The 25,323-nt window shown below is 44.4% G+C and overlaps 1 pseudogene across 1 annotated transcript in view; it reads right to left on the bottom strand.

The window, feature by feature from the left end:
- The window catches only part of LOC146366353 (rab3 GTPase-activating protein catalytic subunit-like), a 35,925-nt pseudogene that overhangs the window by 9,216 nt on the left and 1,386 nt on the right, over nt 1–25,323 (bottom strand). Inside the window, exons 3-20 of the transcript XR_014797565.1 lie at nt 24,448–24,526; nt 24,220–24,352; nt 23,170–23,248; nt 22,520–22,639; nt 17,014–17,179; nt 15,923–16,022; nt 13,331–13,411; nt 13,078–13,146; nt 12,046–12,119; nt 11,232–11,324; nt 10,919–11,091; nt 10,216–10,317; nt 9,866–10,038; nt 4,789–4,843; nt 4,153–4,488; nt 2,914–3,051; nt 1,041–1,267; nt 208–304 (exon numbers count right to left, since the gene is read on the bottom strand). The product of XR_014797565.1 is annotated as a rab3 GTPase-activating protein catalytic subunit-like (transcript). The remainder of the gene's footprint in view (nt 1–207; nt 305–1,040; nt 1,268–2,913; nt 3,052–4,152; nt 4,489–4,788; nt 4,844–9,865; nt 10,039–10,215; nt 10,318–10,918; nt 11,092–11,231; nt 11,325–12,045; nt 12,120–13,077; nt 13,147–13,330; nt 13,412–15,922; nt 16,023–17,013; nt 17,180–22,519; nt 22,640–23,169; nt 23,249–24,219; nt 24,353–24,447; nt 24,527–25,323) is intronic.

Here is a 25,323-nt window from a genome sequence, read left to right as displayed (position 1 = left end):
AGATTTCTACTTTTTTATTCATGCAGCTTCTGGTTTTTTTTCTCCATTAACATCTCGGGTTGCATTTCATTTTTTTAGTACTTATTTTAATATCTTTAGTTTTTTGTATTTCGGTCTGACTGTAATTTACCTGCTGTGGGCTCAGAGTTATTTTCCCTGATTTTATTTCATATAAACGTGTTTTTCAACCAAACGGTGAGGACTTACCTTCTTCCTTCAACTTCAGAATAGTTGCATGAAGTATACAGGGCAGGAGGCGACGGGCCAGGTCTGCAGGTTTCTGCATCGCCATGTAGAGCAGAACCTAAAGACAAACCCCCAAAACGTTTAGTTTGCCTGGCTTCTGTTTTCCTTTTGCTCTTCCAGATCAACAGAATATTTTTGCACAGCCAACAGGCTGCCTCTGAAGAAGACTCCAGATAAACGGTGACCTTTCTCTATGATGGTTATTCACAGAGGGACCAGTCATACCCAGATCTTTAAATCTGTCATAAGACTATCAGTGAGCATTATTTTTAACTTTCTCTTTTTGGATAAACAATGTCTTTAAAAGACAGGCAACATTTTCAGTGATGGTGCAAACTGGAGCTCCAAGCTCTGCTTTCATATGTGCAGGAAGAACATGCAAACGCTTGGCAGGGACCTGCCCGGGTCCAAATCCAGGACCCTCTTTGGGTGAGGAAACAACTAACCCAGTTACTGTTTGTCCCTTTCCCATAAAGCCGACCGGATCATTAATAGAAGCTGGTTTAAAGTTGTTCTTCATTTAACACCATCACACCACAGAGAGCTGCTGTGTGTCAGTTAAACATCGTGTGTGACAGCATCAGATCCTTTTTCATCAACATGTGAAAATGCTTCAACATGTCTGTGAGCACAGATCTGTGTTAAACTGACTTCTCCAACAGACATGAGCCAAAACGGTCCCATGGCACAAGCTGATCCTGAAAATCAGCAGAAACATTCATGAAAACACTTTGTGATCCACTTAGTAAACACGTTTGGCTTAAAACACGCAAAACGAACGACCTGCTTCAGACCTTCTCGGCCTCCTTGGTGTCATCAAAAAGTCTTTTTGGCGTCGTGCAGGTGTGACCCTGGCAGTCTCCCAAGCCTCCACCCACATGTTGCCTGGGATCTTCATCCTGGGACTGAGTGTCCCCGTCACCATCGTGTTGCCCTTCTCATCGACCACTTCCTCTTCTACGTAATCCCGAGGTGAATACCAGCGCACAAAATCCTCCAGGACACAGCCGGGGTTGGCTGCCTGTGGACAGAGACACAAACTCGTACTTTAAATGAAGTAATGTGTAAATATATTCACTGACACCTCATACTGGCACTGACGACTCTAACAGGGCCCACTCACGACACCACAGCATTCATGGACCCAAGCACACCAGGCTGTCACTGAACATAAAATGTCATTTAGGCATCAAAACGATTTCCTTCTGTTCAGGACTGGAAGTAAATACGTGTGATCTGGCAACAAATGTTTTACTTTTTTGTGTAAATCTGAAAATCTATGAATAACAAATCAATTGTATTTTAGTATTAAAACCAGTTCAGACTGAATAAAGAGCTCGTCCACACTGGATCAGAAACATAGAGACATGGTGGGAATAACCAACACTGCAGATTCAGGGCAGCTGCAGCATGACTTACACTGTGTGCTGGTCATTATCACTGCATTACTGCCTCAGATCTGCAGGTCTCTGCAAAGACAAGGTTCAAATAACCTCTGAAGATGATTTATAAAACTGCAATGAGCTGTTTGAAAACTGACGACCACGTGATCGTCTGGTGATCAGAGGTTTCTGCACTCACGTAGCTTCTCCCAGCATGACTGCATCCATCATGCCACACGTGTCAGTGACAGAGTCACAGCTTTCCACAGCATAGGCTGATCAACAGTCCTCTTATTTCACACTAGTTTACTTGTAAAAGCCTACATGACATTTTTTATTAATTCATTAATATCCCATTCATTAACTGCACAGAGAAGACGTCGTTTTCTTTACGCTAACAGTATTATTAAAGTTCTTCATGACTGGGCCCAGTGTCCTCTTTATGGTCACCCTACCACAGTGGTACTCTCTGTGACTACTGTGTGTGTGTGTGTGTGTGTGTGTGTGTGTGTGTGTGTGTGTGTGTGTGTGTGTGACTGCACAGTTATGTTCACTGCAGGCAGTTCACACACACACACACAAAACATCCTGAACAGTAAAACTAGCAGACATGTAGCAACTCCAGGGCACACTGACGCTAATGTGTGTATAAGAATTTCTTTTATTTATGTATTATTCATATTATGTTATTGTATAATGCCTTGGTGCCACTGGATTTTAGCATGTCTCACACTCATGCAGTTAGACAGATGGTGGGAGTCTGGTAAGGAAGTTGGGGGAAGCAGAACTCCACAGGAAGAATCTTTTGTCTCTTCGAGGACTCTGGGAGGTAGCAAGGGAGTGTGAACCTTAAGGTGTGAAACAGCTGTGCACTGCCTTTTGTTCCTGAAGAAGGTTTTTAACTGAGAGCCATGCTAGGCTCAGGGAGACTCTGCTGACCGTCTGCCCCGCGATCATGCAGGCTCTCCACCAAGCTTGGTTTTCTGTTCTTTGTTTTGATTAAAGAATGTTAGCTACCGCTCGTCTGCAGGCTTTATTTAATGGAAAACTTCCACAACATGTGGCTAATGCTGAAGGCTAACGGGTGGCTGTAGCTCATTAGCAGGTCATCTACTGATCAGAAGGTCGTGGTTCAATCCCTGGTTCCTCCAGTCTGCAGGCCAAGTATCCTTAGCCAAGATACTAACCCCAAGCTGCTCTCCGATGTGTCCGTCTAAGTGTGGATGTTAGACAGGAAGCACTAAGAAACTTAGGAGACAGCTGACCCAGAGTGTGTCCGACTCACTTTGAAGGACTCCATGTCAGATAGCAGACAGGCACTCTGCATCCGAGCACGCAGGTGGGTACCTTCAGCTGATGTGCCCAGTTTGGTCAGTACCTCTGACTGCTCTGCTAACAGGTCCTCTGTCATTGGAGCTGGTTCCTGAAAATGAAACATGATGCACAGATATCAGACTCAGTCAGCTTCAGCTGAGGTTAATGACATTTCTGTGAACCACTTATATGAGATCTGCTTTCATGGTTTTGTCACACAAAGGTCGCCTCTGTACTGTTACAACCGCTTTCTTTTAGTTCTAATTATTAACTGCACGTCTTTGAACATGGAGCGAGTGGGGTTGGGTTAACTCTGACTCTAAACTGCCCACAGGTGTGAATGAGAGCATAAATCAGAGGTGTCCAACTCCAGGCCTCGAGGGCCGGTGTCCTGCAGGTTTTAGATGTGTCCTTGATCCAACACAGCTGATTAAATGGCTAAATGACCTCCTCAACATGTCTTGGGTTAGGGCTATCCTTTGCTGCTAGTTAGCCTGACCTGTATTCCCAATGTTAAGTTTGTACATTGTATGTATGGTCGATTAGGTCAGCGGTCCCCAACCTTTTTTGCGCCACGGACCGGTTTATGCCCGACAATATTTTCACGGACCGGCCTTTAAGGTGTCGCGGATAAATACAACAAAATAAAACTAGTACCGGTACCGAAAAAAAGAAGATTCATAACACACGTGAAAAGACCCAGGAAAACCGAGTTAACGATCAAAACGATAACAAAATAACGCTGAAAACCGATAAAAACCCTGAAAACCAAACATTTCACACCTGAGCCTCAACTCTCACGGCCCGGTACCAAACGACTCACGGACCGGTACCGGTCCGAGGCCCGGGGGTTGGGGACCGCTGGATTAGGTCATCTCAGCTGCAGGCAACCAACAAATAAAGCTTATCCTTATCGTGGAAGTTCTCCAGAGGCTGAACTAATCATCTGATTCAGGTGTGTTGACACAGGGTGAGATCTGCAGGACGCCGGCCCTCGAGGCCTGGAGTTGCCCACCCCTGGGATAAATGTTTGTCTGTCTCTCTGTGTTCGCCCTGCGACTGGCGACCTGTCCAGGGTGAACCCCGCCTCTCGCCCTATGGTATGGGATAGGCTCCACCCCGTGTGACCCCGACTATTATTTTCAACATGCTGTATTTGGAATAAATAACAGCATATGATGTGTTTGCACAGTGAGGCAGTGACTCTGACCTGTGTGACGGGAACATAGAGAGGCTCTGCAGAGTTGAGCAGAGTCATGTTGTTGTAGGGGTGCAGCCTGCCCTCAGCTCTGCCCTCAGTTTGTGTCGCCTCAGTCTCGCCCTGGTCACTCAGGCACTCGAAGAATTCCTCCTCGCTGTCACTCCACGAGTCCCAGGATTTTCCTTGAGACATCTCTCTTGTTGAACTGGAAGCACTGGTTGCACACTCTGGTCCTTGGCGGCTCTTCTGGCAGGCACCTGAGACCCTGTGTTCCTTTTCTTTCCCCTCGGGTACCTTGTGAGATTCATCTCTGGCCTTCTTCCTTTCGATACAACAATTCAGCATCTGTCCAGGAACAAAAACTCTTTTCACACATGGAAACATAACACTGCTACTTGTGTTCAACAGACAACACGACATGAACAGGTGTTTGGGAGTTTGAAGATGCTGTATCACACTGAGCATCAGCTCTCAGAATTCATTTTTCTCTTTATCACCTAAACATCGTTCCAATTATCAAAGTTAACACAACACTTTTGATAAACCACTGGAATTAAAGTTGCAAGTCTACAAATGTGCATGATGTTGTTTTTTGTCTTTTAAATCGTTCGATTAGTCCTTGCACTTTGTGCACTGTGTGGCTACCTGGAACTTCTGATGCAAAAGACAACAGCGAAGATCAGGAGCTCCACCTGCCAGCCTGCAGATTAGGAAGCACAGAGATGGATATGAGTGAACACCAGTGTGTTAACAGAGAAACAAATACTGCTTAAACAATTTCAAGCAAAGTTTTAGTTAGAGCACGGCACAAACACTGCAGGGGCTTTTGTGCCTGGTATTATGTACTTGGAGTTGGATTTTTACATTTTGGTCATTTGTCTGTTATTAGAGACGGACGGAGAGCCAACATGACTGACAACAACACCAAAGCCCGATTCTAAAGTGTCGGCTCAGCTGGACAGCTGAAGCTGGACAAAGTACAGACATCCAGCATTTGACTTTATTTATATGGCACAGGATAAGAACCACAGAGTGCTTCACAATAATATGAAACAGCACAAATCTAGTTCAAAGCCAGGCTAAATAAATGAGTCTCAAGCTGCTGTTTATAAAAATAAATGCAATCAAGGCAACATAATGATGGAGGCAAAGCACTCCACAGCCTGGGGGCCCCGCTCTGACAGATCCATCTCCTCTGGTCTCAAAATGTGTTTCTGTCTTCTGTCTGTGTCCAAGTCAACAGTCTAACGAGGTCCCACAAATGTCTGCAAATAGGTTCTGCTCTTCCATGAAGTCCTTTGAGATCCCGACTGAAATCGGCTGATGCCAATATCTGCTGAGTGTTGGCCACGAATAAAGCAGCAATAACAGAGTTCAACGAGAACAACAACATTTCATTATCACTTATTCTTCACTCTCTCCACAGCTGACGGACCAACAGCAGCACACAGAGGACAGTGGTACCAGATACTTTGTATGCCGTCACCATCTGACAGCAGGCAGAGGAGCTCCAGGGCTGAAAATATATCCTCAACCTCAGGTTCAACTAACGAACTGACCCAGTCACAGACTTCCTTTGGAGTATCATTCCCAAGTTCAAGCACAGCCCCTAGTCCCACTTCTTAGAAAGGGAAACCGCTACTGCAGTCTGCTTATCCCGAGGTGGGAAACCAGGACAGTCCAACAACATCCACAGACTCAGTGGGACTCGCACCTCCAGCCCAGGACTCCTGCCACCAAAGAGTCATGTAACTCGTCACAGACCTCGCCAATTAATATCAAATCAAATATCAGCTGGTTCAGTCCCAACTGATGGTCTCATTATTCAGGTTTCACACAACAAACGTCTCATGACGGGTAAAAACAACGAGCTCTCTCAAGACTTTTGCAAAACATGCTGGTGGCAGTGGTCACAGAAGAACTACTGAAGGTTCCAGCGCACTTTTGGTAAAGTGGAAAGAATATTATTTCACCATAAATGGGCCACGACCAGGTGCTTCCCACAAGATTTCACACAGACCAGTGAAAAGAATTATCAGAAGAGTCAAGGCCCAGTTATGAAGAGCCACAGGAAGGCCTGGAATCAGCAGGTACGACTGTTTCAAAGAAAACAATATGTGCGCAAGAGCCACAGAAAAAAAGAGAAGCGTGAAGTGTGTTTAAAGTTTGCTGAACAAGTCTGTGAAACGCTGGCAGAATATTATCATCTGCATTCATAAAGTATCCACAGGCGTCTCTGCCTGCTCTCCTGTACACTCATGAGTTCACACCTACCTGCCCCTCTAACACCATCGTTACATTTGCTGATGATGCGACAATCATCAGTGGAGAAGACGGCGAACAGGCAGGAGGTTAAAAACCTGACAGGCTGCTGCAATGAACACAACCGTCTGCTCAGCGGCATCAAAACTAAGGAGATGTGACCTCAGCAGAGGGAAACACGTTCCTCTCCACATCAAGCAGACTGTGTTCAGCGAGTGTCCTCGTTCCTGGGGACTCACATAGCTGAGGACCTCTCATGGTCCAAAGTCAAAGACTCCACCTCAGGATGCTGAGGAGGAGGAGGAACCATCTGGAGAAGAAAGTCTTGGTGGCTTTTTTACCACAGCACCATAGTGTGTCCCCACCTACTGCTAACAGCTTGGTATACTAACTGCTCGGTGGGTCATTAAGACAGCACAGAAGAATAGTGCCTGTCCCTTTCCTTCCCTGGAGGACATGGTCAGCACTCGCTGTCTCAGGAGAGCCAATCAAATCTCATCTCATCCTGGACAGCAGCTGTTCAAGAAACAGGACAGCCAGGCTAAGAAAACAGCTTTTCCCCTGGACCATCGATCACTGAACACTAAGCTCAGTGAATGGACCGAGTGAGCCTCCCTCCTGCCTGAGACACTCCTGTGTAACATTCAGTATAATGTTCACTAATGCTGCCAAATGTAAGCTTACATCTAATACAAAACACCAGCATAACACGGGACAATTACACCCTCCCTCCATGGCTGCTGCCATCCAACCAGTGCAGTACTCCTCTGGTTAAATGGTAAATGGACTGGTTCTTATACAGCGCTTTTCTACTCTTCTGAGCACTCAAAGCGCTTTACACAACTTGTGCATTCACCCATTTGCACAAGCACATTCTTCTAGGTGCACACACACACACACGTACACACACGCACACGCACACACACACACACGCGCACACACACACACACACACACACGCACACACACGCACACACACTCCGATGAACGCATCGGAGAGCAATTTGGGGTTAGTATCTTGCCCAAGGATATTTGGCATGCAGACTGGGGGAAGCCAGGAATTGAACCACCAACCTTCCGATCAGTAGACGACCCGCTCTACCGCCTGAGCTGCAGCCACCCTATTTTATTGCTATTTTATTCAGTTTGACGAATGACTGATGAGTGTAAGCAGGTAAGAATGTATGTAAGCTCTGCTCCAGTGTAATGCATAGGTACAACAATACGCTTTAACTTTAATATAGTTTGGTCACATAATTCAATTCAATTCAATTCAATAAAACTTTATTGATCCTGAAGGCTGACCCCGATGGATATTGGGTTAAGGCTGCCGACCTTTGCCAGCGCCATCTTACCCTTCTGACCATACATACATGACACAAACATCACATGGGGAAGACAGGTCAGAGAGGTATAACAATGGAAAATGCACCACATGAGGAAAGATAAGGAGAAAAAAATAGCTCCCCCCAGACTGAGCTCCAACAGGGAGATCAGTTTGAGAACAGAAAAAACACCTCTGCACATGAAAAAACTCTTAATACACCAAAGAAACACATGACAAGCAACAGGGATGGGTAAAGGGTGAGAGACAGCCAGTGTAGACAGTACATCCGGGCCTGCGTGCGCTGGTCTCCTTGATCCACCGTCAGCATCGAAGGGGAATAAGCGTCGAAGGCGTTTGGAGGGGGAGGAGTGTACATCTGCATGTGTATATATGTCTGTGTAAGTGTGTGCGTGTCCAGAGTTCAGCTGAGACAGTGTCCTCCTCCCTGCCAGGCTAAGTAAACAGTCTTCCAGCCAACCCAGGTGGCCTTGCATGGAGTGGGAAGAACAGTCTAAACACAGTCGTTATCAGGGAGTTTTTGTTCGGCTCCAGCCTTGAGCCCACAGCTGGCGCCGAAGGGGTATCCGCATAAGTGATGGAGGTTTTTACTTTAGTGCGAACAGCTCATATGAATTTCAAAGCTGTTCTAACACTCCGACACTGGTCTCTCAATCTCCCGTTGGAGAGCCGTGAGCTTCTCCATGATGTTATCAAACTTGCGCTCCGTGATGTTGTCATTCTTGTGCTCAGAGAGCCAATTCTGAGAACTCACGACTGTTAACTCAAAAGACACGACGTTGTAGTCTCACTCCAAGCGCTTTATTTGTTACGCCATTTTTCTCCACACCAACAACAACCCTTCGCGGGCAACAGTACTCTCGCAATATAACAGAAAATAACAAGTTAACAACGACCGCAGTGAGCTTCTCCAAGATGTGATCCAATTTGCACTCAGAAGTCTTATTCTGAGTATTCACAGCAGCCGTAGCCTCTCCAAGATCTTATCCATGCTGCGTTCAATGAGCCCATTTTGAGAAACTCACGCCTCTCCCATCGTTTCAGTCCCCGCGGGCAGCCTTGTGGGGGTTTGAACAGCCGGTTCCGCTTTCTTAATTCTTCGATAAGCCAGGGCCAAGCCAGCTCCGATCAGCCAGAACCCTGTTATCATGGTTCAGAATAGGTAGATATCTTCAGCACTCAGGCTCACCCGAGCCCAGACTTCTCGTTGAGAAAGGGGTGTCAATTGCATTCAGGGACCAGTTGATCCAATCCATAATTCCTCTTTTAGGTTTTAGAGAACAGACTGTGAGAGAGTATTCCAGGGAAAAGTAAGTAAAAACACGAGACTAGACAAGGACACAAGAGGCTAAGCAGGGAAGATAAGGGAGAGGAGAAAAGTGCGACTGCCTTTGTTAAGAGCAAAACTCTTTGAATGCTGTAAACACACCGTGTTTGGGCGGCTTCATCCCAAAAACACCACAGCAACACTGAAGGCTGGAGGTGGGAGCATTATGATTTTGATGTTCCCAAAAAAATGTGTGATTGCTTAGAAAAGTTATGCATAAAAACTTTATAACAAGCTGCAAAAGGGACTGAGACATTAAATATAACTCCAGGAAGGATGAATGGAGACATTGTTGATTAAAATCTGCTGCCATCTACCAGGATGATGAAGATGAAACAAGGATGGATGTTTCAGCAAGACCATGATCACAAACACAGCCAATGGAAACTGTTGGTTTCAGAGAAATCAAGTAAAGCTGCTGGAACGGCCCAGCCAATCACCTGAGCCGAATCTGTGGGAAGGATCCACGGAGCATTCGGGATCTATAGACTGTTTGTGTGGTGAGTGGGTCAAAGTCATGAGCAATGATGGGACTGGTTTCTCCATACAGAAGCTGCCATGAACTGTCATCAGCAACATTTGTATAAAGTAATAAATAAATGTCTGTGTGTTTAATGTCCCTGTGTTACCGACATCTGGTGATAATTTCACATCAAAGCACCTTTAGAAATATATTTGCTTAGAGAACTGCTGACGTGTTCAATACTTATTTTACCTGCTATAAAATGAAAATGTTAATATGTGTGACATCTTTAAAATCAAAGCAGCACGAGCCTGTGAGGTACCCACCCACAAATAAGATGGTTATTTTCCCACCGGTAACGCAACTCAAGGACAAACTCCTGCCAGAGGTGTCCAACAGCCCGCAGCCCACCGTAGTAATAGTTGACCAGACACACACACAGAGCCAGACGGTAGGTCAGACTGTCACTGGGGGCTGACTTCAGCTGGTGGGAAAGGTTCTACAACGAGGGAAAAGACCAGCATGAAATCAAACAGCAGGACACCAAATTTAATACATTCTAATAAAAATCCTGACAAAGTACTGACAGCACTGAGCCTGTCTTCACTCTGAAACTTATACTGGACCTGACCTGAGTGTAACCTTGAGTGTGCGAGTGGTGAAGAGGCAAACATACATAATCAGAGGTTTTCTCTTGCTCCGATGTCCCACTGGAGTTGGACAGCTGAGTGTTATTCTTACAGTCAGACTTCTCCACAGCAGCATCTGGAAACAGATACTGAGACACAAACACAAATAAACAAGTCTGTCATTTAGAAACTCTGTTGTTTTATAGATGTTAGAAGAATTAAACAAGTGGAGCTCACGTAGTCATCACTTCACGATAAAACACAGGATGCTGATCGCTCAGTGGCAAAAGCAGGACGTGACCAGAAGTAGACAATAAAAATAAGAACGCTGCCTGATATCCTGTTTAAGATGACGCTCTTGTGCTTTACTGAGCTGCTGTCAGATGGGATCAATATCTGTGGCCAGCACTCTAAGACATAAATGCAATTACGGCTGTAGTTTTAAGAGTCAAGGCTGTCTTAGCTCGAGCTCGACCTGCTGAGTGTGACGGGCTCAACAGTAACCAGGAAGGAAAAACTGTTTGTGAAAAGAAGCAGAGGGGCCACATCAGTACGAGTCAAACTACCACACGCTCCGAGGTCTCTGCTGCTCTGAATATCACGCTCACCGTCTCCTAACACGGGATCCACACCTCTTCTGTCAGAATCAGTTTCCTCATAAAATGAGCTGAAACCATTAAAACTCAGTCAAGTATTAGTCAACTCCGACTAGTTAATGCCTTTTAAACAGGTTACATGATTAACTCTTACCAGAAGGACAGAATTGAGTATCTCGGTGTTAAGGGGCGACTCATCGATGCGTCGATGGCGGCGAATGTGCTTCCGGGCACTGTGCACCATGTTGGAGACGGACAGTTTGGAAATGGGCACAGTTGCTGCTGGCTCGGTCAGCTTGGACAAAGCAGAGCTGATATCACTGTTTTCTACAGACGACAAACACATCCAAGAGTTTCTGTTCAATTACTGAGGCCCGGGTCAGCACAGATGCCCAGATCTCCCAGTAAGCTACGCACGTTTCCAGAATGCAGTATGGTCACTCAACAAGTAAAGCCAGGAACCTGACCTTTGCCCTCATCTTCAGCGTATCCTCTTCCAGGAATCTCCTCTGTAGACTCAGTCCTACAGCAGAGTTTAAAGAGCTCTGTCACAGCCTCACCTGCAGGGAACGAAAACAGTTACTGACCTGATATTTTCTTATTCAAACTTTTCATGAAGCACACGCTTCAGCACAGCGAAGCAGGACAACATCTGTGTAACATTTTCTAAATCATGGACGTGGCAACAAAAGAAAAGTCCACTTTACATCACATGTAAAGTGCTTGGGGCTGTCATGAGAGGCGGGGCACACCCTGGACAGGTCGCCAGTCTGTCGCAGGGCAAACACAGAGACAGACATTCACACCGTGGGAAATTTAGAGCCCCAATGAACCTGTCCCCACTAACTGCATGTCTTTGGACTGTGGGAGGAAGTGGGAGGCCCACACAGAGAACAATGAGGAAAAAAGACACTTTATTTGTCCTTTACTATGTTCTTTCTATCGGTAGCTTGATTACATCCGTCTTATCTGCTGCGTATCATTTGATGCATGAATTTTAGCCTCTTGGCTTAGAAATAGTTTCCTCTGTGCTGTTTGGACAAAAAACAAAGCCATAAAAAGTCTTCACACATCACACAACAATGTGTATGTTTGTAATGGATCCAAGTGTATTAGTAACCAGAAAAATACTACATTAAGGTCAGTGCACTTAATGCACTGACCTTAATGTAGTATGTAGCGGTGTGTTTGAAATCTGTACTGACTAGTAAAACCTCTGTGGTCTGCCCCAAAGCATCATGGTCTCTGTCCCTGAGTGTCCCACTGATCAGTTTAACTTACCCAGTAAACACTGAGGATTTTCAGCCGTCCTGACTCGAACTGACCAGTGAGGAGCTTGAAGAGGGTCGAGGTCACTGTTGGGTGATAAACAGAGTAAACAGTAGAGGAGAGTTTCTGATACACTTTTAGTTAAAGGGTTTTTATAAGTAATGAGTCATGTTTGATTACATGTGACGTAGTCCTTCACCAGTAATCAAGATAATTACACATGTAAGCATTTCCTTATGTCACACTCAGTTTGTCCCTTCATGCACAAGCTTGTTAGACCTGTGCCAGCTCTGTTTGGGCCTTACAATCAAACCCGTGTACGTTTACCCTTTTAATAAACTGCTCCACCCATTTCCTACTTTACGAGTGAAATATGAAGCAATGCAGTGTGTACACGGATGCAACACTCAGTGCTCAGCGCAGCGTTTTGTGTGCTATAGTGCAAGTGAACAGCTCACTCCCATCAAAGCTTTCCCATTGGATCGTTAACACAAACACCAAATGTCAGGAGGACGTGCGCCTCAAACTGGAGTTGTCTTTCTAGCCCGGGTACCTCATCACTCAGTGTGGTGCACTTTAGCCCACGCTAGCATCAGCTGTGGTCACTGGCTGACTGGTGCTGGTTTCTATGGGCTCAGATTGTGGTCATTTGTACTTGTAAATCAAATGTGTAGTTGTGAGCTTTGTAACCTTGTAAGCCAGAATATCTGAAGATTTTATGTTTGTGCATCTACAGATGAGAATTTGTGTGTTTGTAAAAAATATTTACACGAGTTACAATTTTTTTTGTTAAGGTCGTCTTACAGACACAAAGCAACAAACTGTGTGTAAAACTCTGCGCTCAGGTCCCCTGGCAGTGTGTGAGTTTGAACTCACAAGTACAAAATATTTATGACCACAATTTGAGCCCATCGGTTTCCTCGTGGCTCAGCTGGTGACACAGTTGCAGTGAGGCTGAGTGTTGCGAGGTAACAAAACGATCTAGCTGGTATGTTGCAGCTGCTCTTAGTACAGTACACCAGAACACTGCGCACACAGCCTTACCTGTACACGTCATTATCCACAACTATGCCTTCAGTAAGATGAGGCCAGGTTGTTGCGAGATGAAGTTCACTACAAAAGTGAAAAACAGAAAGACAGTAACAGCAAACAAAGTAAGTCTTCCTCAGACCCACAGATAAGGATGACGATGAAGAGGCTCCGAGACCATGTGATAAGCAACAAAGCCGTCACACCGACTGCTCAGTGTGCAGAAAACATGTGACTGTAATTTTTAGAAAGTATCATCAGTTTTTACCTTATTGGCTCCTCACAGGCACCGAATGGAAACTTCCCAAACTCCACCCCCCCACCTCGCCACCAAGGAGCGCATCACAATCTGCCAGAAAAAACACAAAAAACTGAATAATCGTCCAAACAGCAGAGCAGGCAGTCTGTCACCAGAGCCCACCCAGGGCTTCCTCACAGTCAGGGAGTTCAGTAACACAACCAACCTCTGTTTGTGAGCGCGCACACACACACACACACACACACACACACACACACACGTAAAACATATTGAATGCATCACCAATTGTCTACATATATTTCTAAAGGTGATGTTCACATGAAATTCTCACTAGATGTTGGTAACAACCCATCCAATCCACACATGCAGAGAAACAACTTTAAACTATACAAACTACAAATCAAACAATATAACAAATAAACTCGATGTATTGTGAGTTTTTCTACGTACGATGGTGAAAATTCAAAATCCTGCTCCTCACATCAAGGTCTTAAATAAGGCTTTGCCAATCCAGGCCTCGAGGGCCGGTGTCCTGCAGGTTTTAGATCTCACCCTGGGTCTACACACCTGAATCAAAGGATTAGTTCATTACCAGGCCTCTGGAGAACTTCAAGACATGTTGAGGAGGTGATTTAGCCGTTTAAATCATCTATGTTGGATCAAGGACACATCTAAAACCTGCAGGACACCGGCCCTCGAGGCCTGGAGTTCGATGCCTGTGTCTTAAATAATCAGGCCCCATCTTATCTTAATGACCTTGTAGTACCATATCACCCTATTAGAGCACTTCGCTCTCACACTGCAGGCCTACTTGTTGTTCCTAGAGTATTTAAAAGTAGAATGGGAGGCAGAGCCTTCAGTTTTCAGGCCCCTCTTCTGTGGAACCAGCTTCCAGTTTGGATTCAGGAGACAGAAACTATCTCTACTTTCAAGATTAGGCTTCAAACTTTCCTTTTTGCTAAAGCATATAGTTAGGGCTGGACCAGGTGACCCTGAATCCTCCCTTAGTTATGCTGCAATAGACGTAGGCTGCCGGGGGATTCCCATGATGCATTGAGTTTTTCTTCTTCACTCACTATGTGTTAACAGACCTCTCTGCATTGAATCATATCTGTTATTAACCTCTGTCTCTCTTCCACAGCATGTCTTTATCCTGTCTTCCTTCTCTCACCCCAACCAATCACAGCAGATGGCCGCCCCTCCCTGAGCCTGGTTCTGCTGGAGGTTTCTTCCTGTTAAAAGGGAGTTTTTCCTTCCCACTGTCCCCAAAGTGCTGCTCATAGGGGGTCATATGATTGTTGGGTTTTTCTCTGTATCTATTATTGTACAATCTACTGTGCAATATAAAGCACCTTGAGGCGACTGTTGTTGTGATTTGGTGCTGTATAAATAAAACTGAACTGAATTGAACAGGTAAAAATATGGCGACATCAGGAGTTTCAGACGGTGAGAGAATGAATCTCGCTGCAAAAGAAACGATGTTTTAAACCCTGCATGTCAACGTCTCCCTGCACACCAAGCAAACATTAAATAAACTGTTTTATAGTCACTGTCTCGACTTGTTTCTGTAATTTGATGTCATCCATTTTTTTTATTTTGCCATTTTTATAAGAACAACAGAGCAGCTTTTTCATTTCAGTCGTTTTATTTTGACTCATGATTTTTTTCTTGACGTCGTTTTTTGTTGTTGTGATCTTTTGATGTTAAAGTCTAGTGTTGACCACAGAAAGAGACTTACTGTGATTATACTGTAATCTGTGAAAATCCTCTGTGTGCAGCTGATGGTTAAAAGAAAACATTTCAGTTCATTCAGATCATTTTTATGTTGACAATAGAAAACCATCCTGAATGGTCGGTTTGAAAAAGTGCAAATTTAGATCCTATATGGTTGAAAATAACTTAAACATATCGTGATTTATTTCGTGTTTTGTGATATAGCAAAAAAATATTGTGATATTACATTTTCCTCATATCACCCAGCGCTACCATAGATGTCCGTACATGACGTCTAACAATGAAGAATGACACGGGGGAAATGTATTGGACAGAAAGAAAGGTGCAAAAAGACACATTTATGAGTAATTACAGAGCAATCCTGCCACTTAGTGCAAATTAATATCAGCCGGTTCAGTCCCAACTATGGCCTCATTAGCCAGGTTTCACACAAGAAGTGTCTCATGATGGGTAAAACCAACAAGCTCTCTCAAGACCTTTGCACACTTAAGACTGATGGCATCGGCTACAGAAGAACTTCTAAGTTACTGAAGGTTCCAGTGAGCACTGTTGGGTCCATAAACCTGGCGTTGCCCCTGCAGGGTTTTTATTTATTTACGATAAACCAGCCACGACCAAGCGCTCCCCACACGCTTTCAGACAGACGAGTGAAAAGACTTATCAGAAGAACGACCTGGAACCAGCAGGTACAATCGTTCCACAGGAAACAACATGACCTGCATCACACACACGACTCCTAAAAGCCACTGGCAGGGTTTCTGGATGTCAGCCACTTGCTGACATGTATTTAAAAAAATTAAATAATTTCTTAATAATAATATTACATTTTTCTATTTGTGTATTAATGACATGACATGTACTGCCTACCTGGAGGCTGCTGCGGCCATGAATACTGCTGCCAGTCTTGGAGCACGTAGGTGAAGCGAATGGCGATGTTGACTGGAGGCAGAGGGAACAGGGAACAACCCTGATGACAACAGGAAGACATCAGCTCATGTTTATGGTAACAAGCTGCAGCATTGACCTCTCTGTACAGGCGTGGATTACACCTCGTCATTGTCGGCTGTTTCTGGGAACATACTGAACACATTTAACCCTCATGTGTGGATGATGACAACATCAATCAGGATTTTTATTCTTCTTTAGGAATGAATATAAGATTTTTGAACTTCATTTTTTAAATGTCCACTTAGGTGGACAACATAGGTTTTGACTTATGAAGGGTATGGAGACATCAGTGTGTAGTGTTTCTGTGCAAGTTTACCATCAACACCAACACAAATACAAGAAAACAGCCTTTGAATAGCTGCAGACCACTGTGCATGAAAGGGTTAAACAACGCGATGTCTGGGAATCCATTGTGTTTCCAGGAATAGGAATAAACAAAGTTCAAACAAACTGATCATTAAACCAACATCCACTTCCTAACAGTCTTTATTTTATTCACAAATTAACTCCACAAAAATCCAGAAACCGAATTTACACAGAATTAGACGTCTTCTTCTTCCTCTTCTGTTTTTCCAATGTTCACATAACTAAGCAGTGTGCTGTACTGTTATCAACCTGCTCTTTGATGAACTATTACAAGAATATATTCTTATTATAAGATAAGATGTTTGTTATTTTCAAGTTGAATACAGTTTTTGTGTGACTGTCAGAGCACAGGAGGAGGAGGAGGAGGAGGAGGAGAGACTGTACATGAGCAGGAAAAACCAGATGAATAAATGTTTTAGAAAATACATTTACATGCACTTCGTGGATGCTTTCATGATTATTAGTTGCATTTAACAGGATTCACATCGTCCTAAAATCGTCTGGAACAGGATGCTGAGGTGATACTTGTAGAACATGGGTACATGACGCTCTGTGGCTGCACAATTTTAATTTTTCTTTATTAAAAACAAACAAACAACCTTGAAATATGATCCATATAAAGATGTTTGTTCCAGAGCACTTACTATCTTAGATTTGAAGATGTCGAGCAGGCCGGACAGGTGGTTGTACGGCACGGGCGCTCGACGCAGGTGAACGATCTCAAAGTCGGTGCGCACGCCTGGTCCTTTGCACTCTCCGGCATACATCCGCCTCCACTTCTGCTGGATCTGCGCAAACATCGGCACCTGACTGAACACAAGATAAACAGCAGAAGGCATTACTAGCAGGATCTCTGGTACACGCCCGACATCCAGCTTCAGTTTCTCTCAACCAGCAACAATCCAGCTAAACTGAACAGCCCGACTGAAACACAGAGCAACAAGCTGCAGAACTGCATTGTACTGGCATGTATGTCAGCACTGTCACTGCACGGACCACTGAGTGCTACACAGACTGGTTTTAATATGTTGTGTTCATTGGCGTAATCTGGGGCTGCAGCAATTCATCACTTCTAAAAAAATCCTCCAAACCAATTCTTTGCTGCGATGCAGCGATGCAGCGATGCAGCGATGCAGCGTGCTCTGTAGCACAGACTTTTTCAACGATGTAAACGTGTGTGAGGGATAGGTCAGTAGGTAGAGTGGCTGCCCCAGGATCAGAAGGTTGGGGGTTTGAATCAAGTGAAAAGCTAAGCTGAGGTACCCCTGAGCAAGGTCCCTACACACTCCCCAGGCGCTGCATTGGGTGAATGGGTTAAATGCAGAGTTATTTCCCTACGGCCTACGGGGACTAACACATATACATTATTCAGCCACATTTGTGAGTATAAACAGCCATGCAAACCAAACTTATTTAGGAGCAGCATGTGAATAAAAGGTCTGACAACATTAAGCCCACACATCCCCAGTGTTAAACCAAAACACTGATAACACAGCAGCAGTGATGATGACGCTGCACAGTTTGACGTGGAGCTGAAGTTTACACACTGACAGGAGCAAAGAGGCGTTACTGAGACGGTGAGCTCAGGTAAAGTGAAAGAAAACTTCTTTCAGCAGCGCTGCTCTCGTGATCATCATTAAAACCTTTATTCTGAAAGAGCTCGTCCTCCATCACAGCAGGAAAGCTACAGAAGTCAGGCTACATTCAAATATGTTGATGAACTATTCATTTAGTCTGATACCATGTTTACATGTCACAGCCTGCAACCGTCGCATTTTACCTGCAGCAAACAGGGGTGAGTCTAAAGGGGGGGGGCATGGGGTGGATGAGACCATGTTAATTTAAAGGCTTTTTAACATTTTTCAGATTGATAGTGAAATAATATAAAAATAAAAGCCAATCTAAATGTAAAACTCTTCTTCCAGTAGAATAACAATAATAATAAAAAATTGTATTTATAAAGCGCCTTTCAAGACACCAAAGGACACTGTACAATAGATAAAAACACATAACAGAACACTGACACAATGAAGAGCAATAAAAACAAAAGTAAGAGATAAAATGAACAAACAGTGGATTCACAGTGAACATGCAGATTTGAACAGATGGGTTTTGAGTTGAGATTTAAACTGGGGGAGAACCAGTGTTTCTTATATGTGGGGGCAGAGAGCTCCACAGCCTGGGAGCAGAGCAGCTATAAGCTCTGCTTCCCATGGTGGTGAGGCGGAAGCAAAGCACAGAAAGCTGGATAGAAGAAGCCAACCATCCCTTTAACGTTAACTAGTAATGACTTCATGAACTTCTTCACAAATAAAATTTTTATCATTAGAGAAAAAATTACCAGTAATCATCCCACAGATGTAATATTATCTACAGCTACTCTTAGTACCATTGATGTTAAGTTAGACTCTTTTTCTCCAATTGATCTTTCTGAGTTAACTTCAATAATTACTTCCTCCAAACCATCAACGTGTCTTTTAGACCCCATTCCTACAAAACTGCTCAAAGAAGTCCTGCCATTAATTAATTCTTCGATCTTAAATATGATCAACCTATCTCTAATAATCAGCTATGTACCACAGGCCTTCAAGCTGGCTGTAGTTAAACCTTTACTCAAAAAGCATCTCTAGACCCAGCAGTCTTAGCTAATTATAGGCCAATCTCCAACCTTCCTTTCATATCAAACATCCTTGAAAGAGTAGTTGTCAAACAGCTAACAGATCATCTGCAGAGGAATGGTTTATTTGAAGAGTTTCAGTCAGGTTTCAGAGCTCATCACAGCACAGAAACAGCTTTAGTGAAGGTTACAAATGATCTTCTTATGGCCTCTGACAGTGGACTCATCTCTGTGCTTGTCCTGCTAGACCTCAGTGCAGCGTTTGATACTGTCGACCATAATATCCTATTAGAGCGATTAGAACATGCTGTAGGTATTACAGGTACTGCGCTGCAGTGGTTTGTATCATATCTATCTAATAGACTCCAGTTTGTGCATGTAAATGGAGAGTCCTCTTCACACACTGAGGTTAATTATGGAGTTCCACAGGGTTCAGTGCTAGGACCAATTCTGTTTACATTATACATGCTTCCCTTAGGCAGCATCATTAGAAGACATAGCATACATTTACACTGCTATGCAGATGACACCCAGCTCTATCTGTCCATGAAGCCAGATAACACACACCAATGAGTTAAACTGCAGGAATGTCTTAAAGACATAAAGACCTGGATGGCCGCTAACTTTCTGCTTCTTAATTCAGATCAAACTGAGGTTATTGTACTCGGCCCTGAAAATCTTAGAAATATGGTATCTAACCAGATTCATACTCTGGATGGCATTACCTTGGCCTCCAGTAACACTGTGAGGAACCTTGGAGTCATTTTTGACCAGGACATGTCCTTCAACGCACATATTAAACAAATATGTAAGACTGCTTTCTTCCATTTGCGCAACATCTCTAAAATTAGAAATATCCTGTCTCAGAGTGACGCTGAAAAACTAGTTCATGCATTTATTACTTCCAGGCTGGACGACTGTAATTCATTATTATCAGGATGTCCAAAAAACTCACTGAAAAGCCTTCAGCTAATCCAAAATGCTGCAGCAAGAGTACTGACAGGGACTAGAAGGAGAGAGCATATTTCTCCTGTTTTGGCTTCCCTTCATTGGCTTCCTGTTAAGTCCAGAATCGAATTCAAAATCCTGCTCCTCACATACAAGGTCTTAAATAATCAGGCCCCATCTTATCTTAATGACCTTGTAGTACCATATCACCCTATTAGAGCACTTCGCTCTCGCTCTGCAGGCCTACTTGTTGTTCCTAGAGTATTTAAAAGTAGAATGGGAGGCAGAGCCTTCAGTTTTCAGGCCCCTCTTCTGTGGAACCAGCTTCCAGTTTGGATTCGGGAGACAGAAACTATCTCTACTTTTAAGATTAGGCTTAAAACTTTCCTTTTTGCTAAAGCATATAGTTAGGGCTGGACCAGGTGACCCTGAATCCTCCCTTAGTTATGCTGCAATAGACGTAGGCTGCTGGGGGATTCCCATGATGCATTGAGTTTTTCCTTTCCAGTCACCTTTCTCACTCACTATGTATTAATAGACCTCTCTGCATTGAATCATATCTGTTATTAACCTCTGTCTCTCTTCCACAGCATGTCTTTTATCCTGTCTTCCTTCTCTCACCCCAACCGGTCGCAGCAGATGGCCCCGCCCCTCCCTGAGCCTGGTTCTGCCGGAGGTTTCTTCCTGTTAAAAGGGAGTTTTTCCTTCCCACTGTCGCCAAAGTGCTTGCTCATAGGGGGTCATATGATTGTTGGGTTTTTCTCTGTATCTATGAAGCGCCTTGAGGCGACTTTTGTTGTGATTTGGCGCTATATAAATAAAATTGAATTGAATTGAATTGAAGAAGAAGATCGAAGTGAGCGGGCAGAACAGGTAGTGCTGAACAGGTCAGAAAGGTAAGGAGGAGCGAGGTTATGAAGGGCCTTGAAGGTGAGCAGAAGTTTGTATATTATCTGGAACTCCACTGGGAGCCAGTGAAGTTCCTGAAGAACAGGTGATGTGCTGGTAGGAGGGGTTCTGGTGATAATGCGAGCAGCAGAGTTCTGAACCAGTTGAAGCTTATGGAGGGATTTATGGGGGAGACCATGCAGAAGAGAACTGCAATAGTCAATACGGGAGGTAACGAGACTGTGGACAAGAATGGACGTAGACTGGGTGGAGAGAGAAGGACGTAATCTGTTAATGCTGCATACCCCACCTCTGGCGCCGGTGCCCACCTCTCAACTTTAAATCCATGTAGACATTGAGGGTTCTCGGGAGGGGCCGTGCTAACACCTGCTGCTCTCTGGCAGCAGCACCATGCTCTCCCATGTTTTAAATGCACCTTAGAACAACACGCAGCAACACTACACATGAGCGAGAGGAGGGAGGTTTGGGGTCTTCACACACCCCCGTTCTCTGCTGGCCATCGGGGCCTCTTCCGGGGCAAAGGGGGCCCTCGGGCCTCCGGCCTCTGGGCCTGCGGCTCGGTTCACTCTGGCACAGCTGGCTGCCGGCAGAGCCGGCGGGCACGCCACTGCAGCCCCCTCTGGCTGCTGCTCCGTGGCTACTGGGGTGACCCCTCGTCTGGGGCTCTCCTCAGCTCTTCCCAGGAGGGTGGCACGGATGCCCCTCCGGTGGTCCTCCTTGGGCTCTCACACTCTGGGGTCTCTGGATGTCTGGAGCCTGGATCTCCTCCATGCCTGCTTCATGCCCTGGAGGACGGGCTATGGCTCTCTACATCCTCTTACAGACCGTTACACGGGGAAACCTTTTGAATACAAGCGCGCTGATCCACACAGGTGTGCACACAGGTGTTCACTGTTCATAGACATAAACTACACCTTTATTGGCTGCTATTTCCAAGCACATTGTGCGCTGTCGGTCCTGCTTGCTACACAACAACATTCAATATTTAGTATTTACTGCTGTTTACACTGAGCTAGATTAACGTGATGGTGTTGTGTTTAGTATGTTGCTTTGTTTTTTTTGCTTGTTTTCTTTTCTTTTTCTCTCAACAGGTGATCCAGAAGATTTGTTTTTCTCTTCTTTCTCTTTCTAAGTTTCCTCTCTCACTGTCCCTCTCCCCTTCTGTTTTTCTTTCCCTTCCTCTTTCTCTCTCCCTTTCCTATCCCTCAGTCATGTCTGTCCCGTCTGTAACAACTGAAAATAAAATAAAATAAATAATAACAACAAAGGTCGATCAAATGGACCAATACGGCAATGCCATGATGATCCATTTGGCAAAGTAAATCCATTGGGTCTCCTTGTTGGTCTTCAGACAACAATTCTGACGGCTAAAAGACCCAATGGGACAGGCAAAAAAAAAAAAATGCTGCATAGACGGAAACAGGCAGAACAGGTGAAATTATTGATGTGAGATTTATAGGAAAGTGAACTGTCTAGGATGACACCAAAGCTCTTAACCTGAGGAGAAGGGAAAACTGGAGTTATTGATAGTGAGAGAGAAATGGTTCGCCTTCAAAAGGTGAACCATCACTCCTTCAGCTGCACACTTAAAACTCAAACATGAACACACATCACACCGTCAGGAGGCACTAATGTGCTCACAAAACCTTCCACGCAGTGCGATGACCGTAACTTACCAGCCACTGTTGGCCAGAGAGATGGAGATGGAGCTTAGAAGCAGGTTGCATTTCGACTCACTGATGACGGCCTCGCAGTTCGTTCCAGGGCTGATGACCACAAACTCTCGTATGCCAAACCTACCAACACATACAGCATCACAGCAGACATTTATCCACATAGGATGGAAGAAACATTTGCTTCATTCTGTATGCTGTTAGATCCCTTGGTAACAATAAAGACCATCACTAATCAATGGGATATTATTTTACTATTTCACTCTGAAGAAAAATAAAATATTCAGAAATTGTCTGAATTACTGGTTTGTAGACGCATCTATGATTCTCTGCTTATATTTACGAAGTCTTTCTGGCAACTCAAAGCCAGAAACACTTGCACTTTCTGGACTTGCTCTCTTAAATGAAAGACACACTTAAACTATATGTTCATGTTGCACTTTATGCTATGCACTGTATCTAGCTCACATATCCATTTAACCTAACATGCACATCTTTGCACTGTGGAGGAAACCTGCGCAGGCACAGTTACAGGATGCATCTCCACACAGATTTGATCCGGGACCTTCTCGCTGTGAGGCGTGCAGATAAATGACTCCACTCCACTTTGAGTGAAGCAGTTTTTTAGCATAAAAAGTAAAGACTAAACTTACCATCTGACCAGGCAGTGGGCTCGTGGAGGGAAATCATTGTTCATACAGAGAAGATCCTGCATTGCCAACGGTATAGCATCTGCCAATAGAAGAACTGTGTCAAAAACATTGTTCATTTTAAACACCATCTGAGGTGCATATGATTATTAAAGTGGGACATCTACCAAAATAACTGTACTGGGTTGACTTTCACAGATGCTCATTTCTGTTGCGGCCACAAGGTGGCAGTAATTTACTGTCCTGTACATCACTGATGTCTGAGGATCTCTAGACCCAGCTGACTTACAGGCCAATCTCCAACCTTCCTTTCATATCAAATATCCTTGAAAGAGTAGTTGTCAAACAGCTAACAGATCATCTGCAGAGGAATGGCTTATTTGAAGAGTTTCAGTCAGGTTTCAGAGCTCATCACAGCACAGAAACAGCTTTAGTGAAGGTTACAAATGATCTTCTTATGGCCTCTGACAGTGGACTCATCTCTGTGCTTGTCCTGCTAGACCTCAGTGCAGCGTTCAATTTCAAAGATGGAGCCTTGCTACCCTCCTCAGTGGACGCCCACTGCCATTCACAACCAAATAAGCAAGTATCCAGGTAACATTTCTGCTTTGCCTGCTTTTATTTGTACAAAGAAAAAAGGTGTTTATTCCCTTTTTTAAGCGGATACATCCAAACCTCGTGCTTTTTCCGAGAAGAAGGTTTACTTCATCAGTGTTTCAACAGTGGTGTGGGAGCAGGCTGTGGTACAAGCCAGAGTCAAAGCATGAAAACCAGAGGATGAAGGCCCACAGCTGTGCCCTGGGATGATGTTAATAATAATAAATATTTCTGCAAATCTGCAGGATAATAAAAACTAAAGCTACATAATAAAGGGTGTGGAGTCTGGATGTCAGCTTGCCATCGTTCTGATAACAAAATTCTGAAAACGTGACGGTCCTTCTACCACAGCCTGCATGTGCACTGAGCAGGACTGTCCAACACTGTCAACATCATTCACAACAAACAGTCAATGAAAAGCTGATGTTGATAATAGTGCAGACAAAGTGACTCTACCTTCCTCGAGGTTGTCCTTCCCATCATCCTCTTCACACTCTTGTTTCAGAAAGCAGTGGCTTATGTAGAACTTGAAGTCAGCAAAATTAATTTCCTGTGACTTCTCCGCCCAGGTTCCACTGGTGTATTCCCCCTGTGTTCAGATAATGCAGCATCATACGATGAAGGTGAGATACTTCCTTTCTGCATACTTCACACGCATGTAAAGGTTGGATGAGTGAAAAATACCTTCTCTGGAGAAACCTTCCGTGCAGTGTTCCCTGTCAGCTTCCAATCATTAAGCACTTCCTCCACTCTGGACACAAAACTTCAGGCAGATGAACAGATTAGCCCAGCATACATGCACAGTGTCTGGTTCATGCTAAATAACCACTGAAACTAATCTTCAGAAATGAATTTCCCTCCAAGCACACTGTGCTTCAAATATTACATTCACAGTAAGCAATGAATATGACTGAATGCAAATGTTAACTGTGATTCGTTACAAGTTAAAGAGGCTGCAGCCATTTGAACTGCCTCTGCACACACGAGCTGCACCAACCAATGGATCAACATATTAGGAGATGACAACGCAGTAATTTGCCGAGACAGTGCTTTGGTACAAACAACCATTTAGCCCCCCCCCTCCCCCCTCCTCATGACCTTTGGTTAGTGGCATTGTGATTTTGGAAGGAACCACTAAAACAAGAATCAATCTGATGCTAACACTGGCCAACCAGATCAGCTGCCTCAGTGTCTCAGAGTCCCTTGTTTTTTTTCAGTGTGCGCTCGTGTTTCTCGTCAGTTTATATATTTATTTAAGGGCTGGCTGTAGCTCAGGAGGTAGAGCAGGTCAGCTGCTGATCAGAGGGTTGGTGGTTCGATCCCCGGCTCCCCCAGTTTGCATGCCAAATATCCTTGGGCAAGATACCAACCCCGACTTGCTCTCCGATGTATCCATCAGAGTATAAATGCATATGTATGATAGTTAGAAAGCACTCACCGTATAGATAATAGTGAGTGTGGCATGTTGTATAGACCACTTTGAGTACTCCAGGAGAGCAGGCAGGCGCTGTATAAGAACCAGTCCATTTATTTTATTACTGATTTTGAGATTGAAAATTC

The sequence above is a fragment of the Perissodus microlepis genome, chromosome 18, assembly GCF_051167445.1.
Source record: "Perissodus microlepis isolate ML-2025 ecotype Zambia chromosome 18, ASM5116744v1, whole genome shotgun sequence".
In the NCBI taxonomy this organism is placed as follows: domain Eukaryota; kingdom Metazoa; phylum Chordata; class Actinopteri; order Cichliformes; family Cichlidae; genus Perissodus; species Perissodus microlepis.
The sequence above is the reverse complement of the archived record's forward strand: the minus strand, read 5'-3'. Positions and strand labels throughout refer to the sequence as shown.